This window comes from Leptonotus elevatus, chromosome 1 (assembly GCF_054856555.1).
Source record: "Leptonotus elevatus isolate MCC_2025b chromosome 1, RoL_Lele_1.0, whole genome shotgun sequence".
NCBI classification, from domain to species: Eukaryota; Metazoa; Chordata; class Actinopteri; order Syngnathiformes; family Syngnathidae; genus Leptonotus; species Leptonotus elevatus.
Genome location: NC_141239.1, coordinates 48,849,412 through 48,859,411, shown reverse-complemented (window position 1 = coordinate 48,859,411; position 10,000 = coordinate 48,849,412). Strand labels below are relative to the sequence as shown.

Here is a 10,000-nt window from a genome sequence, read left to right as displayed (position 1 = left end):
CACGCTAAACTGACAGGATGAGAGCTGAAAATGCTGTCAAAATGCTTTTTCCACCCCAAGTTGGGACGAGTGTAATCTTTAAAAGAGTCAACTGTGGGCTTTTTCTCGGCTTACTGCCATACTACCCTGAGAACGCCCGATCTCGTCCGATCTCGGAAGCTAAGCAGGGTCGGGCCTGGTTAGTACTTGGATGGGAGACCGCCTGGGAATACCAGGTGCTGTAAGCTTTTTTTTTTTTTTTTTTGCACCTCCGTCGCAAAAGTAAACTTTCACAAAATAATTCCAGTTTGCTAGCTACTTGCTAGCAGACAGCCACACGCTAAACTGACAGGATGAGAGCTGAAAATGCTGTCAAAATGCTTTTTCCACCCCAAGTTGGGACGAGTGTAATCTTTAAAAGAGTCAACTGTGGGCTTTTTCTCGGCTTACGGCCATACTACCCTGAGAACGCCCGATCTCGTCCGATCTTGGAAGCTAAGCAGGGTCGGGCCTGGTTAGTACTTGGATGGGAGACCGCCTGGGAATACCAGGTGCTGTAAGCTTTTTTTTTTTTTTTTTTGCACCTCCGTCGCAAAAGTAAACTTTCACAAAATAATTCCAGTTTGCTAGCTACTTGCTAGCAGACAGCAACACGCTAAACTGACAGGATGAGAGCTGAAAATGCTGTCAAAATGCTTTTTCCACCCCAATCTGGGACGAGTGTAATCTTTAAAAGAGTCAACTGTGGGCTTTTTCTCGGCTTACGGCCATACTACCCTGAGAACGCCCGATCTCGTCCGATCTCGGAAGCTAAGCAGGGTCGGGCCTGGTTAGTACTTGGATGGGAGACCGCCTGGGAATACCAGGTGCTGTAAGCTTTTTTTTTTTTTTTTTTGCACCTCCGTCGCAAAAGTAAACTTTCACAAAATAATTCCAGTTTGCTAGCTACTTGCTATTAGACAGCCACACGCTAAACTGACAGGATGAGAGCTGAAAATGCTGTCAAAATGCTTTTTCCACCCCAAGTTGGGACGAGTGTAATCTTTAAAAGAGTCAACTGTGGGCTTTTTCTCGGCTTACGGCCATACTACCCTGAGAACGCCCGATCTCGCCCGATCTCGTCCGATCTCGGAAGCTAAGCAGGGTCGGGCCTGGTTAGTACTTGGATGGGAGACCGCCTGGGAATACCAGGTGCTGTAAGCTTTTTTTTTTTTTTTTTTGCACCTCCGTCGCAAAAGTAAACTTTCACAAAATAATTCCAGTTTGCTAGCTACTTGCTAGCAGACAGCCACACGCTAAACTGACAGGATGAGAGCTGAAAATGCTGTCAAAATGCTTTTTCCACCCCAAGTTGGGACGAGTGTAATCTTTAAAAGAGTCAACTGTGGGCTTTTTCTCGGCTTACGGCCATACTACCCTGAGAACGCCCGATCTCGTCCGATCTCGGAAGCTAAGCAGGGTCGGGCCTGGTTAGTACTTGGATGGGAGACCGCCTGGGAATACCAGGTGCTGTAAGCTATTTTTTTGTTTTTTTTTTGCACCTCCGTCGCAAAAGTAAACTTTCACAAAATAATTCCAGTTTGCTAGCTACTTGCTAGCAGACAGCCACACGCTAAACTGACAGGATGAGAGCTGAAAATGCTGTCAAAATGCTTTTTCCACCCCAAGTTGGGACGAGTGTAATCTTTAAAAGAGTCAACTGTGGGCTTTTTCTCGGCTTACGGCCATACTACCCTGAGAACGCCCGATCTCGTCCGATCTCGGAAGCTAAGCAGGGTCGGGCCTGGTTAGTACTTGGATGGGAGACCGCCTGGGAATACCAGGTGCTGTAAGCTTTTTTTTTTTTTTTTTTTGCACCTCCGTCGCAAAAGTAAACTTTCACAAAATAATTCCAGTTTGCTAGCTACTTGCTAGCAGACAGCCACACGCTAAACTGACAGGATGAGAGCTGAAAATGCTGTCAAAATGCTTTTTCCACCCCAAGTTGGGACGAGTGTAATCTTTAAAAGAGTCAACTGTGGGCTTTTTCTCGGCTTACGGCCATACTACCCTGAGAACGCCCGATCTCGTCCGATCTCGGAAGCTAAGCAGGGTCGGGCCTGGTTAGTACTTGGATGGGAGACCGCCTGGGAATACCAGGTGCTGTAAGCTTTTTTTTTTTTTTTTTTTGCACCTCCGTCGCAAAAGTAAACTTTCACAAAATAATTCCAGTTTGCTAGCTACTTGCTAGCAGACAGCCACACGCTAAACTGACAGGATGAGAGCTGAAAATGCTGTCAAAATGCTTTTTCCACCCCAAGTTGGGACGAGTGTAATCTTTAAAAGAGTCAACTGTGGGCTTTTTCTCGGCTTACGGCCATACTACCCTGAGAACGCCCGATCTCGTCCGATCTCGGAAGCTAAGCAGGGTCGGGCCTGGTTAGTACTTGGATGGGAGACCGCCTGGGAATACCAGGTGCTGTAAGCTTTTTTTTTTTTTTTTTTTGCACCTCCGTCGCAAAAGTAAACTTTCACAAAATAATTCCAGTTTGCTAGCTACTTGCTAGCAGACAGCAACACGCTAAACTGACAGGATGAGAGCTGAAAATGCTGTCAAAATGCTTTTTCCACCCCAATCTGGGACGAGTGTAATCTTTAAAAGAGTCAACTGTGGGCTTTTTCTTGGCTTACGGCCATACTACCCTGAGAACGCCCGATCTCGTCCGATCTCGGAAGCTAAGCAGGGTCGGGCCTGGTTAGTACTTGGATGGGAGACCGCCTGGGAATACCAGGTGCTGTAAGCTTTTTTTTTTTTTTTTTTTGCACCTCCGTCGCAAAAGTAAACTTTCACAAAATAATTCCAGTTTGCTAGCTACTTGCTATTAGACAGCCACACGCTAAGCTGACAGGATGAGAGCTGAAAATGCATTCAAAATGCTTTTTCCACCCCAATCTGGGACGAGTGTAATCTTTAAAAGAGTCAACTGTGGGCTTTTTCTCGGCTTACGGCCATACTACCCTGAGAATGCCCGATCTCGTCCGATCTCGGAAGCTAAGCAGGGTCGGGCCTGGTTAGTACTTGGATGGGAGACCGCCTGGGAATACCAGGTGCTGTAAGCATTTTTTTTTTTTTTTTTGCACCTCCGTCGCAAAAGTAAACTTTCACAAAATAATTCCAGTTTGCTAGCTACTTGCTAGCAGACAGCCACACGCTAAACTGACAGGATGAGAGCTGAAAATGCTGTCAAAATGCTTTTTCCACCCCAATCTGGGACGAGTGTAATCTTTAAAAGAGTCAACTGTGGGCTTTTTCTCGGCTTACGGCCATACTACCCTGAGAACGCCCGATCTCGTCCGATCTCGGAAGCTAAGCAGGGTCGGGCCTGGTTAGTACTTGGATGGGAGACCGCCTGGGAATACCAGGTGCTGTGAGCTTTTTTTTTTTTTTTTTTGCACCTCCGTCGCAAAAGTAAACTTTCACAAAATAATTCCAGTTTGCTAGCTACTTGCTAGCAGACAGCCACACGCTAAACTGACAGGATGAGAGCTGAAAATGCTGTCAAAATGCTTTTTCCACCCCAAGTTGGGACGAGTGTAATCTTTAAAAGAGTCAACTGTGGGCTTTTTCTCGGCTTACGGCCATACTACCCTGAGAACGCCCGATCTCGTCCGATCTCGGAAGCTAAGCAGGGTCGGGCCTGGTTAGTACTTGGATGGGAGACCGCCTGGGAATACCAGGTGCTGTAAGCTATTTTTTTGTTTTTTTTTTGCACCTCCGTCGCAAAAGTAAACTTTCACAAAATAATTCCAGTTTGCTAGCTACTTGCTAGCAGACAGCCACACGCTAAACTGACAGGATGAGAGCTGAAAATAATGTCAAAATGCTTTTTCCACCCCAAGTTGGGACGAGTGTAATCTTTAAAAGAGTCAACTGTGGGCTTTTTCTCGGCTTACGGCCATACTACCCTGAGAACGCCCGATCTCGTCCGATCTCGGAAGCTAAGCAGGGTCGGGCCTGGTTAGTACTTGGATGGGAGACCGCCTGGGAATACCAGGTGCTGTAAGCTTTTTTTTTTTTTTTTTTGCACCTCCGTCGCAAAAGTAAACTTTCACAAAATAATTCCAGTTTGCTAGCTACTTGCTATTAGACAGCCACACGCTAAACTGACAGGATGAGAGCTGAAAATGCTGTCAAAATGCTTTTTCCACCCCAATCTGGGACGAGTGTAATCTTTAAAAGAGTCAACTGTGGGCTTTTTCCCGGCTTACGGCCATACTACCTTGAGAACGCCCGATCTCGTCCGATCTCGGAAGCTAAGCAGGGTCGGGCCTGGTTAGTACTTGGATGGGAGACCGCCTGGGAATACCAGGTGCTGTAAGCATTTTTTTTTTTTTTTTGCACCTCCGTCGCAAAAGTAAACTTTCACAAAATAATTCCAGTTTGCTAGCTACTTGCTAGCAGACAGCCACACGCTAAACTGACAGGATGAGAGCTGAAAATGCTGTCAAAATGCTTTTTCCACCCCAAGTTGGGACGAGTGTAATCTTTAAAAGAGTCAACTGTGGGCTTTTTCTAGGCTTACGGCCATACTACCCTGAGAACGCCCGATCTCGTCCGATCTCGGAAGCTAAGCAGGGTCGGGCCTGGTTAGTACTTGGATGGGAGACCGCCTGGGAATACCAGGTGCTGTAAGCTTTTTTTTTTTTTTTTTGCACCTCCGTCGCAAAAGTAAACTTTCACAAAATAATTCCAGTTTGCTAGCTACTTGCTAGCAGACAGCCACACGCTAAACTGACAGGATGAGAGCTGAAAATGCTGTCAAAATGCTTTCTCCACCCCAATCTGGGACGAGTGTAATCTTTAAAAGAGTCAACTGTGGGCTTCTTCTCGGCTTACGGCCATACTACCCTGAGAACGCCCGATCTCGTCCGATCTCGGAAGCTAAGCAGGGTCGGGCCTGGTTAGTACTTGGATGGGAGACCGCCTGGGAATACCAGGTGCTGTAAGCTTTTTTTTTTTTTTTTTTGCACCTCCGTCGCAAAAGTAAACTTTCACAAAATAATTCCAGTTTGCTAGCTACTTGCTAGCAGACAGCCACACGCTAAACTGACAGGATGAGAGCTGAAAATGCTGTCAAAATGCTTTTTCCACCCCAAGTTGGGACGAGTGTAATCTTTAAAAGAGTCAACTGTGGGCTTTTTCTCGGCTTACGGCCATACTACCCTGAGAACGCCCGATCTCGTCCGATCTCGGAAGCTAAGCAGGGTCGGGCCTGGTTAGTACTTGGATGGGAGACCGCCTGGAAATACCAGGTGCTGTAAGCTTTTTTTTTTTTTTTTTTGCACCTCCGTCGCAAAAGTAAACTTTCACAAAATAATTCCAGTTTGCTAGCTACTTGCTAGCAGACAGCAACACGCTAAACTGACAGGATGAGAGCTGAAAATGCTGTCAAAATGCTTTTTCCACCCCAATCTGGGACGAGTGTAATCTTTAAAAGAGTCAACTGTGGGCTTTTTCTCGGCTTACGGCCATACTACCCTGAGAACGCCCGATCTCGTCCGATCTCGGAAGCTAAGCAGGGTCGGGCCTGGTTAGTACTTGGATGGGAGACCGCCTGGGAATACCAGGTGCTGTAAGCATTTTTTTTTTTTTTTTGCACCTCCGTCGCAAAAGTAAACTTTCACAAAATAATTCCAGTTTGCTAGCTACTTGCTAGCAGACAGCCACACGCTAAACTGACAGGATGAGAGCTGAAAATGCTGTCAAAATGCTTTTTCCACCCCAAGTTGGGACGAGTGTAATCTTTAAAAGAGTCAACTGTGGGCTTTTTCTCGGCTTACGGCCATACTACCCTGAGAACGCCCGATCTCGTCCGATCTCGGAAGCTAAGCAGGGTCGGGCCTGGTTAGTACTTGGATGGGAGACCGCCTGGGAATACCAGGTGCTGTAAGCTTTTTTTTTTTTTTTTTTTGCACCTCCGTCGCAAAAGTAAACTTTCACAAAATAATTCCAGTTTGCTAGCTACTTGCTATTAGACAGCCACACGCTAAGCTGACAGGATGAGAGCTGAAAATGCATTCAAAATGCTTTTTCCACCCCAAGTTGGGACGAGTGTAATCTTTAAAAGAGTCAACTGTGGGCTTTTTCTCGGCTTACGGCCATACTACCCTGAGAACGCCCGATCTCGTCCGATCTCGGAAGCTAAGCAGGGTCGGGCCTGGTTAGTACTTGGATGGGAGACCGCCTGGGAATACCAGGTGCTGTAAGCATTTTTTTTTTTTTTTTGCACCTCCGTCGCAAAAGTAAACTTTCACAAAATAATTCCAGTTTGCTAGCTACTTGCTAGCAGACAGCCACACGCTAAACTGACAGGATGAGAGCTGAAAATGCTGTCAAAATGCTTTTTCCACCCCAAGTTGGGACGAGTGTAATCTTTAAAAGAGTCAACTGTGGGCTTTTTCTCGGCTTACGGCCATACTACCCTGAGAACGCCCGATCTCGTCCGATCTCGGAAGCTAAGCAGGGTCGGGCCTGGTTAGTACTTGGATGGGAGACCGCCTGGGAATACCAGGTGCTGTAAGCTTTTTTTTTTTTTTTTTTTCACCTCCGTCGCAAAAGTAAACTTTCACAAAATAATTCCAGTTTGCTAGCTACTTGCTATTAGACAGCCACACGCTAAGCTGACAGGATGAGAGCTGAAAATGCTGTCAAAATGCTTTTTCCACCCCAAGTTGGGACGAGTGTAATCTTTAAAAGAGTCAACTGTGGGCTTTTTCTAGGCTTACGGCCATACTACCCTGAGAACGCCCGATCTCGTCCGATCTCGGAAGCTAAGCAGGGTCGGGCCTGGTTAGTACTTGGATGGGAGACCGCCTGGGAATACCAGGTGCTGTAAGCTTTTTTTTTTTTTTTTTTGCACCTCCGTCGCAAAAGTAAACTTTCACAAAATAATTCCAGTTTGCTAGCTACTTGCTAGCAGACAGCCACACGCTAAACTGACAGGATGAGAGCTGAAAATGCTGTCAAAATGCTTTTTCCACCCCAAGTTGGGACGAGTGTAATCTTTAAAAGAGTTGTGGGCTTTTTCTCGGCTTACGGCCATACTACCCTGAGAACGCCCGATCTCGTCCGATCTCGGAAGCTAAGCAGGGTCGGGCCTGGTTAGTACTTGGATGGGAGACCGCCTGGGAATACCAGGTGCTGTAAGCTATTTTTTTTTTTTTTTTTTGCACCTCCGTCGCAAAAGTAAACTTTCACAAAATAATTCCAGTTTGCTAGCTACTTGCTAGCAGACAGCCACACGCTAAACTGACAGGATGAGAGCTGAAAATGCTGTCAAAATGCTTTTTCCACCCCAAGTTGGGACGAGTGTAATCTTTAAAAGAGTCAACTGTGGGCTTTTTCTCGGCTTACGGCCATACTACCCTGAGAACGCCCGATCTCGTCCGATCTCGGAAACTAAGCAGGGTCGGGCCTGGTTAGTACTTGGATGGGAGACCGCCTGGGAATACCAGGTGCTGTAAGCTTTTTTTTTTTTTTTTGCACCTCCGTCGCAAAAGTAAACTTTCACAAAATAATTCCAGTTTGCTAGCTACTTGCTAGCAGACAGCCACACGCTAAACTGACAGGATGAGAGCTGAAAATGCTGTCAAAATGCTTTTTCCACCCCAAGTTGGGACGAGTGTAATCTTTAAAAGAGTCAACTGTGGGCTTTTTCTCGGCTTACGGCCATACTACCCTGAGAACGCCCGATCTCGTCCGATCTCGGAAGCTAAGCAGGGTTGGGCCTGGTTAGTACTTGGATGGGAGACCGCCTGGGAATACCAGGTGCTGTAAGCTTTTTTTTTTTTTTTTTTTGCACCTCCGTCGCAAAAGTAAACTTTCACAAAATAATTCCAGTTTGCTAGCTACTTGCTATTAGACAGCCACACGCTAAGCTGACAGGATGAGAGCTGAAAATGCATTCAAAATGCTTTTTCCACCCCAAGTTGGGACGAGTGTAATCTTTAAAAGAGTCAACTGTGGGCTTTTTCTCGGCTTACGGCCATACTACCCTGAGAACGCCCGATCTCGTCCGATCTCGGAAGCTAAGCAGGGTCGGGCCTGGTTAGTACTTGGATGGGAGACCGCCTGGGAATACCAGGTGCTGTAAGCTTTTTTTTTTGTTTTTTTTTTGCACCTCCGTCGCAAAAGTAAACTTTCACAAAATAATTCCAGTTTGCTAGCTACTTGCTATTAGACAGCCACACGCTAAGCTGACAGGATGAGAGCTGAAAATGCATTCAAAATGCTTTTTCCACCCCAAGTTGGGACGAGTGTAATCTTTAAAAGAGTCAACTGTGGGCTTTTTCTCGGCTTACGGCCATACTACCCTGAGAACGCCCGATCTCGTCCGATCTCGGAAGCTAAGCAGGGTCGGGCCTGGTTAGTACTTGGATGGGAGACCGCCTGGGAATACCAGGTGCTGTAAGCATTTTTTTTTTTTTTTTGCACCTCCGTCGCAAAAGTAAACTTTCACAAAATAATTCCAGTTTGCTAGCTACTTGCTAGCAGACAGCCACACGCTAAACTGACAGGATGAGAGCTGAAAATGCTGTCAAAATGCTTTTTCCACCCCAAGTTGGGACGAGTGTAATCTTTAAAAGAGTCAACTGTGGGCTTTTTCTCGGCTTACGGCCATACTACCCTGAGAACGCCCGATCTCGTTCGATCTCGGAAGCTAAGCAGGGTCGGGCCTGGTTAGTACTTGGATGGGAGACCGCCTGGAAATACCAGGTGCTGTAAGCTTTTTTTTTTTTTTTTTTGCACCTCCGTCGCAAAAGTAAACTTTCACAAAATAATTCCAGTTTGCTAGCTACTTGCTAGCAGACAGCAACACGCTAAACTGACAGGATGAGAGCTGAAAATGCTGTCAAAATGCTTTTTCCACCCCAAGTTGGGACGAGTGTAATCTTTAAAAGAGTCAACTGTGGGCTTTTTCTCGGCTTACGGCCATACTACCCTGAGAACGCCCGATCTCGTCCGATCTCGGAAGCTAAGCAGGGTCGGGCCTGGTTAGTACTTGGATGGGAGACCGCCTGGGAATACCAGGTGCTGTAAGCTATTTTTTTGTTTTTTTTTTGCACCTCCGTCGCAAAAGTAAACTTTCACAAAATAATTCCAGTTTGCTAGCTACTTGCTAGCAGACAGCCACACGCTAAACTGACAGGATGAGAGCTGAAAATAATGTCAAAATGCTTTTTCCACCCCAAGTTGGGACGAGTGTAATCTTTAAAAGAGTCAACTGTGGGCTTTTTCTCGGCTTACGGCCATACTACCCTGAGAACGCCCGATCTCGTCCGATCTCGGAAGCTAAGCAGGGTCGGGCCTGGTTAGTACTTGGATGGGAGACCGCCTGGGAATACCAGGTGCTGTAAGCATTTTTTTTTTTTTTTTGCACCTCCGTCGCAAAAGTAAACTTTCACAAAATAATTCCAGTTTGCTAGCTACTTGCTAGCAGACAGCCACACGCTAAACTGACAGGATGAGAGCTGAAAATGCTGTCAAAATGCTTTTTCTACCCCAAGTTGGGACGAGTGTAATCTTTAAAAGAGTCAACTGTGGGCTTTTTCTCGGCTTACGGCCATACTACCCTGAGAACGCCCGATCTCGCCCGATCTCGTCCGATCTCGGAAGCTAAGCAGGGTCGGGCCTGGTTAGTACTTGGATGGGAGACCGCCTGGGAATACCAGGTGCTGTAAGCTTTTTTTTTTTTTTTTTTGCACCTCCGTCGCAAAAGTAAACTTTCACAAAATAATTCCAGTTTGCTAGCTACTTGCTAGCAGACAGCCACACGCTAAACTGACAGGATGAGAGCTGAAAATGCTGTCAAAATGCTTTTTCCACCCCAAGTTGGGACGAGTGTAATCTTTAAAAGAGTCAACTGTGGGCTTTTTCTCGGCTTACGGCCATACTACCCTGAGAACGCCCGATCTCGTCCGATCTCGGAAGCTAAGCAGGGTCGGGCCTGGTTAGTACTTGGATGGGAGACCGCCTGGGAAT

At 46.5% G+C, this 10,000-nt stretch overlaps 30 non-coding genes and 2 pseudogenes across 30 annotated transcripts in view; all 32 read left to right on the top strand.

Annotated features, from left to right (window-relative positions):
* The first annotated feature begins 108 nt into the window (after positions 1-108).
* On the top strand, positions 109-227 carry LOC147183954 (5S ribosomal RNA). The gene has a single exon (XR_015091900.1). It is a non-coding gene; the product is annotated as a 5S ribosomal RNA (ribosomal RNA).
* A 196-nt stretch (positions 228-423) lies between these two features.
* Positions 424-542, top strand: LOC147183953 (5S ribosomal RNA). Its single transcript, XR_015091832.1, has one exon. It is a non-coding gene; the product is annotated as a 5S ribosomal RNA (ribosomal RNA).
* Positions 543-738: 196 nt separating this feature from the next.
* On the top strand, positions 739-857 carry LOC147183952 (5S ribosomal RNA). Its single transcript, XR_015090882.1, has one exon. It is a non-coding gene; the product is annotated as a 5S ribosomal RNA (ribosomal RNA).
* A 196-nt stretch (positions 858-1,053) lies between these two features.
* Positions 1,054-1,182, top strand: LOC147183951 (5S ribosomal RNA; annotated as a pseudogene).
* A 196-nt stretch (positions 1,183-1,378) lies between these two features.
* LOC147183950 (5S ribosomal RNA) lies at positions 1,379-1,497 on the top strand. The gene has a single exon (XR_015090871.1). It is a non-coding gene; the product is annotated as a 5S ribosomal RNA (ribosomal RNA).
* A 198-nt stretch (positions 1,498-1,695) lies between these two features.
* On the top strand, positions 1,696-1,814 carry LOC147183949 (5S ribosomal RNA). The gene has a single exon (XR_015090869.1). It is a non-coding gene; the product is annotated as a 5S ribosomal RNA (ribosomal RNA).
* A 197-nt stretch (positions 1,815-2,011) lies between these two features.
* LOC147183948 (5S ribosomal RNA) lies at positions 2,012-2,130 on the top strand. Its single transcript, XR_015090868.1, has one exon. It is a non-coding gene; the product is annotated as a 5S ribosomal RNA (ribosomal RNA).
* Positions 2,131-2,327: 197 nt separating this feature from the next.
* On the top strand, positions 2,328-2,446 carry LOC147183947 (5S ribosomal RNA). Its single transcript, XR_015090867.1, has one exon. It is a non-coding gene; the product is annotated as a 5S ribosomal RNA (ribosomal RNA).
* A 197-nt stretch (positions 2,447-2,643) lies between these two features.
* On the top strand, positions 2,644-2,762 carry LOC147183946 (5S ribosomal RNA). The gene has a single exon (XR_015090865.1). It is a non-coding gene; the product is annotated as a 5S ribosomal RNA (ribosomal RNA).
* Positions 2,763-2,959: 197 nt separating this feature from the next.
* Positions 2,960-3,078, top strand: LOC147183945 (5S ribosomal RNA). The gene has a single exon (XR_015091762.1). It is a non-coding gene; the product is annotated as a 5S ribosomal RNA (ribosomal RNA).
* A 196-nt stretch (positions 3,079-3,274) lies between these two features.
* On the top strand, positions 3,275-3,393 carry LOC147183944 (5S ribosomal RNA). The gene has a single exon (XR_015091596.1). It is a non-coding gene; the product is annotated as a 5S ribosomal RNA (ribosomal RNA).
* Positions 3,394-3,589: 196 nt separating this feature from the next.
* LOC147183943 (5S ribosomal RNA) lies at positions 3,590-3,708 on the top strand. The gene has a single exon (XR_015090860.1). It is a non-coding gene; the product is annotated as a 5S ribosomal RNA (ribosomal RNA).
* Positions 3,709-3,906: 198 nt separating this feature from the next.
* Positions 3,907-4,025, top strand: LOC147183942 (5S ribosomal RNA). Its single transcript, XR_015090859.1, has one exon. It is a non-coding gene; the product is annotated as a 5S ribosomal RNA (ribosomal RNA).
* Positions 4,026-4,221: 196 nt separating this feature from the next.
* Positions 4,222-4,340, top strand: LOC147183941 (5S ribosomal RNA). The gene has a single exon (XR_015091673.1). It is a non-coding gene; the product is annotated as a 5S ribosomal RNA (ribosomal RNA).
* Positions 4,341-4,535: 195 nt separating this feature from the next.
* On the top strand, positions 4,536-4,654 carry LOC147183940 (5S ribosomal RNA). Its single transcript, XR_015090858.1, has one exon. It is a non-coding gene; the product is annotated as a 5S ribosomal RNA (ribosomal RNA).
* Positions 4,655-4,849: 195 nt separating this feature from the next.
* Positions 4,850-4,968, top strand: LOC147183939 (5S ribosomal RNA). Its single transcript, XR_015090856.1, has one exon. It is a non-coding gene; the product is annotated as a 5S ribosomal RNA (ribosomal RNA).
* A 196-nt stretch (positions 4,969-5,164) lies between these two features.
* Positions 5,165-5,283, top strand: LOC147183938 (5S ribosomal RNA). Its single transcript, XR_015091933.1, has one exon. It is a non-coding gene; the product is annotated as a 5S ribosomal RNA (ribosomal RNA).
* Positions 5,284-5,479: 196 nt separating this feature from the next.
* On the top strand, positions 5,480-5,598 carry LOC147183937 (5S ribosomal RNA). Its single transcript, XR_015091331.1, has one exon. It is a non-coding gene; the product is annotated as a 5S ribosomal RNA (ribosomal RNA).
* A 195-nt stretch (positions 5,599-5,793) lies between these two features.
* LOC147183936 (5S ribosomal RNA) lies at positions 5,794-5,912 on the top strand. The gene has a single exon (XR_015090855.1). It is a non-coding gene; the product is annotated as a 5S ribosomal RNA (ribosomal RNA).
* A 197-nt stretch (positions 5,913-6,109) lies between these two features.
* Positions 6,110-6,228, top strand: LOC147183935 (5S ribosomal RNA). The gene has a single exon (XR_015091330.1). It is a non-coding gene; the product is annotated as a 5S ribosomal RNA (ribosomal RNA).
* Positions 6,229-6,423: 195 nt separating this feature from the next.
* LOC147183934 (5S ribosomal RNA) lies at positions 6,424-6,542 on the top strand. The gene has a single exon (XR_015090853.1). It is a non-coding gene; the product is annotated as a 5S ribosomal RNA (ribosomal RNA).
* A 196-nt stretch (positions 6,543-6,738) lies between these two features.
* Positions 6,739-6,857, top strand: LOC147183933 (5S ribosomal RNA). The gene has a single exon (XR_015090852.1). It is a non-coding gene; the product is annotated as a 5S ribosomal RNA (ribosomal RNA).
* A 192-nt stretch (positions 6,858-7,049) lies between these two features.
* LOC147183932 (5S ribosomal RNA) lies at positions 7,050-7,168 on the top strand. The gene has a single exon (XR_015090851.1). It is a non-coding gene; the product is annotated as a 5S ribosomal RNA (ribosomal RNA).
* A 198-nt stretch (positions 7,169-7,366) lies between these two features.
* On the top strand, positions 7,367-7,485 carry LOC147183931 (5S ribosomal RNA). The gene has a single exon (XR_015091990.1). It is a non-coding gene; the product is annotated as a 5S ribosomal RNA (ribosomal RNA).
* A 194-nt stretch (positions 7,486-7,679) lies between these two features.
* Positions 7,680-7,798, top strand: LOC147183930 (5S ribosomal RNA). Its single transcript, XR_015090739.1, has one exon. It is a non-coding gene; the product is annotated as a 5S ribosomal RNA (ribosomal RNA).
* Positions 7,799-7,995: 197 nt separating this feature from the next.
* LOC147183929 (5S ribosomal RNA) lies at positions 7,996-8,114 on the top strand. Its single transcript, XR_015090850.1, has one exon. It is a non-coding gene; the product is annotated as a 5S ribosomal RNA (ribosomal RNA).
* A 199-nt stretch (positions 8,115-8,313) lies between these two features.
* On the top strand, positions 8,314-8,432 carry LOC147183928 (5S ribosomal RNA). Its single transcript, XR_015091329.1, has one exon. It is a non-coding gene; the product is annotated as a 5S ribosomal RNA (ribosomal RNA).
* Positions 8,433-8,627: 195 nt separating this feature from the next.
* On the top strand, positions 8,628-8,746 carry LOC147183927 (5S ribosomal RNA). Its single transcript, XR_015092091.1, has one exon. It is a non-coding gene; the product is annotated as a 5S ribosomal RNA (ribosomal RNA).
* A 196-nt stretch (positions 8,747-8,942) lies between these two features.
* LOC147183926 (5S ribosomal RNA) lies at positions 8,943-9,061 on the top strand. The gene has a single exon (XR_015090849.1). It is a non-coding gene; the product is annotated as a 5S ribosomal RNA (ribosomal RNA).
* A 198-nt stretch (positions 9,062-9,259) lies between these two features.
* Positions 9,260-9,378, top strand: LOC147183925 (5S ribosomal RNA). Its single transcript, XR_015091328.1, has one exon. It is a non-coding gene; the product is annotated as a 5S ribosomal RNA (ribosomal RNA).
* A 195-nt stretch (positions 9,379-9,573) lies between these two features.
* Positions 9,574-9,702, top strand: LOC147183924 (5S ribosomal RNA; annotated as a pseudogene).
* Positions 9,703-9,898: 196 nt separating this feature from the next.
* Positions 9,899-10,000, top strand: part of LOC147183923 (5S ribosomal RNA) — a 119-nt gene continuing 17 nt past the window's right edge. Inside the window, exon 1 of the ribosomal RNA XR_015090842.1 lies at positions 9,899-10,000. This exon is cut by the window's right edge and continues 17 nt beyond it. This is a non-coding gene — a ribosomal RNA (5S ribosomal RNA).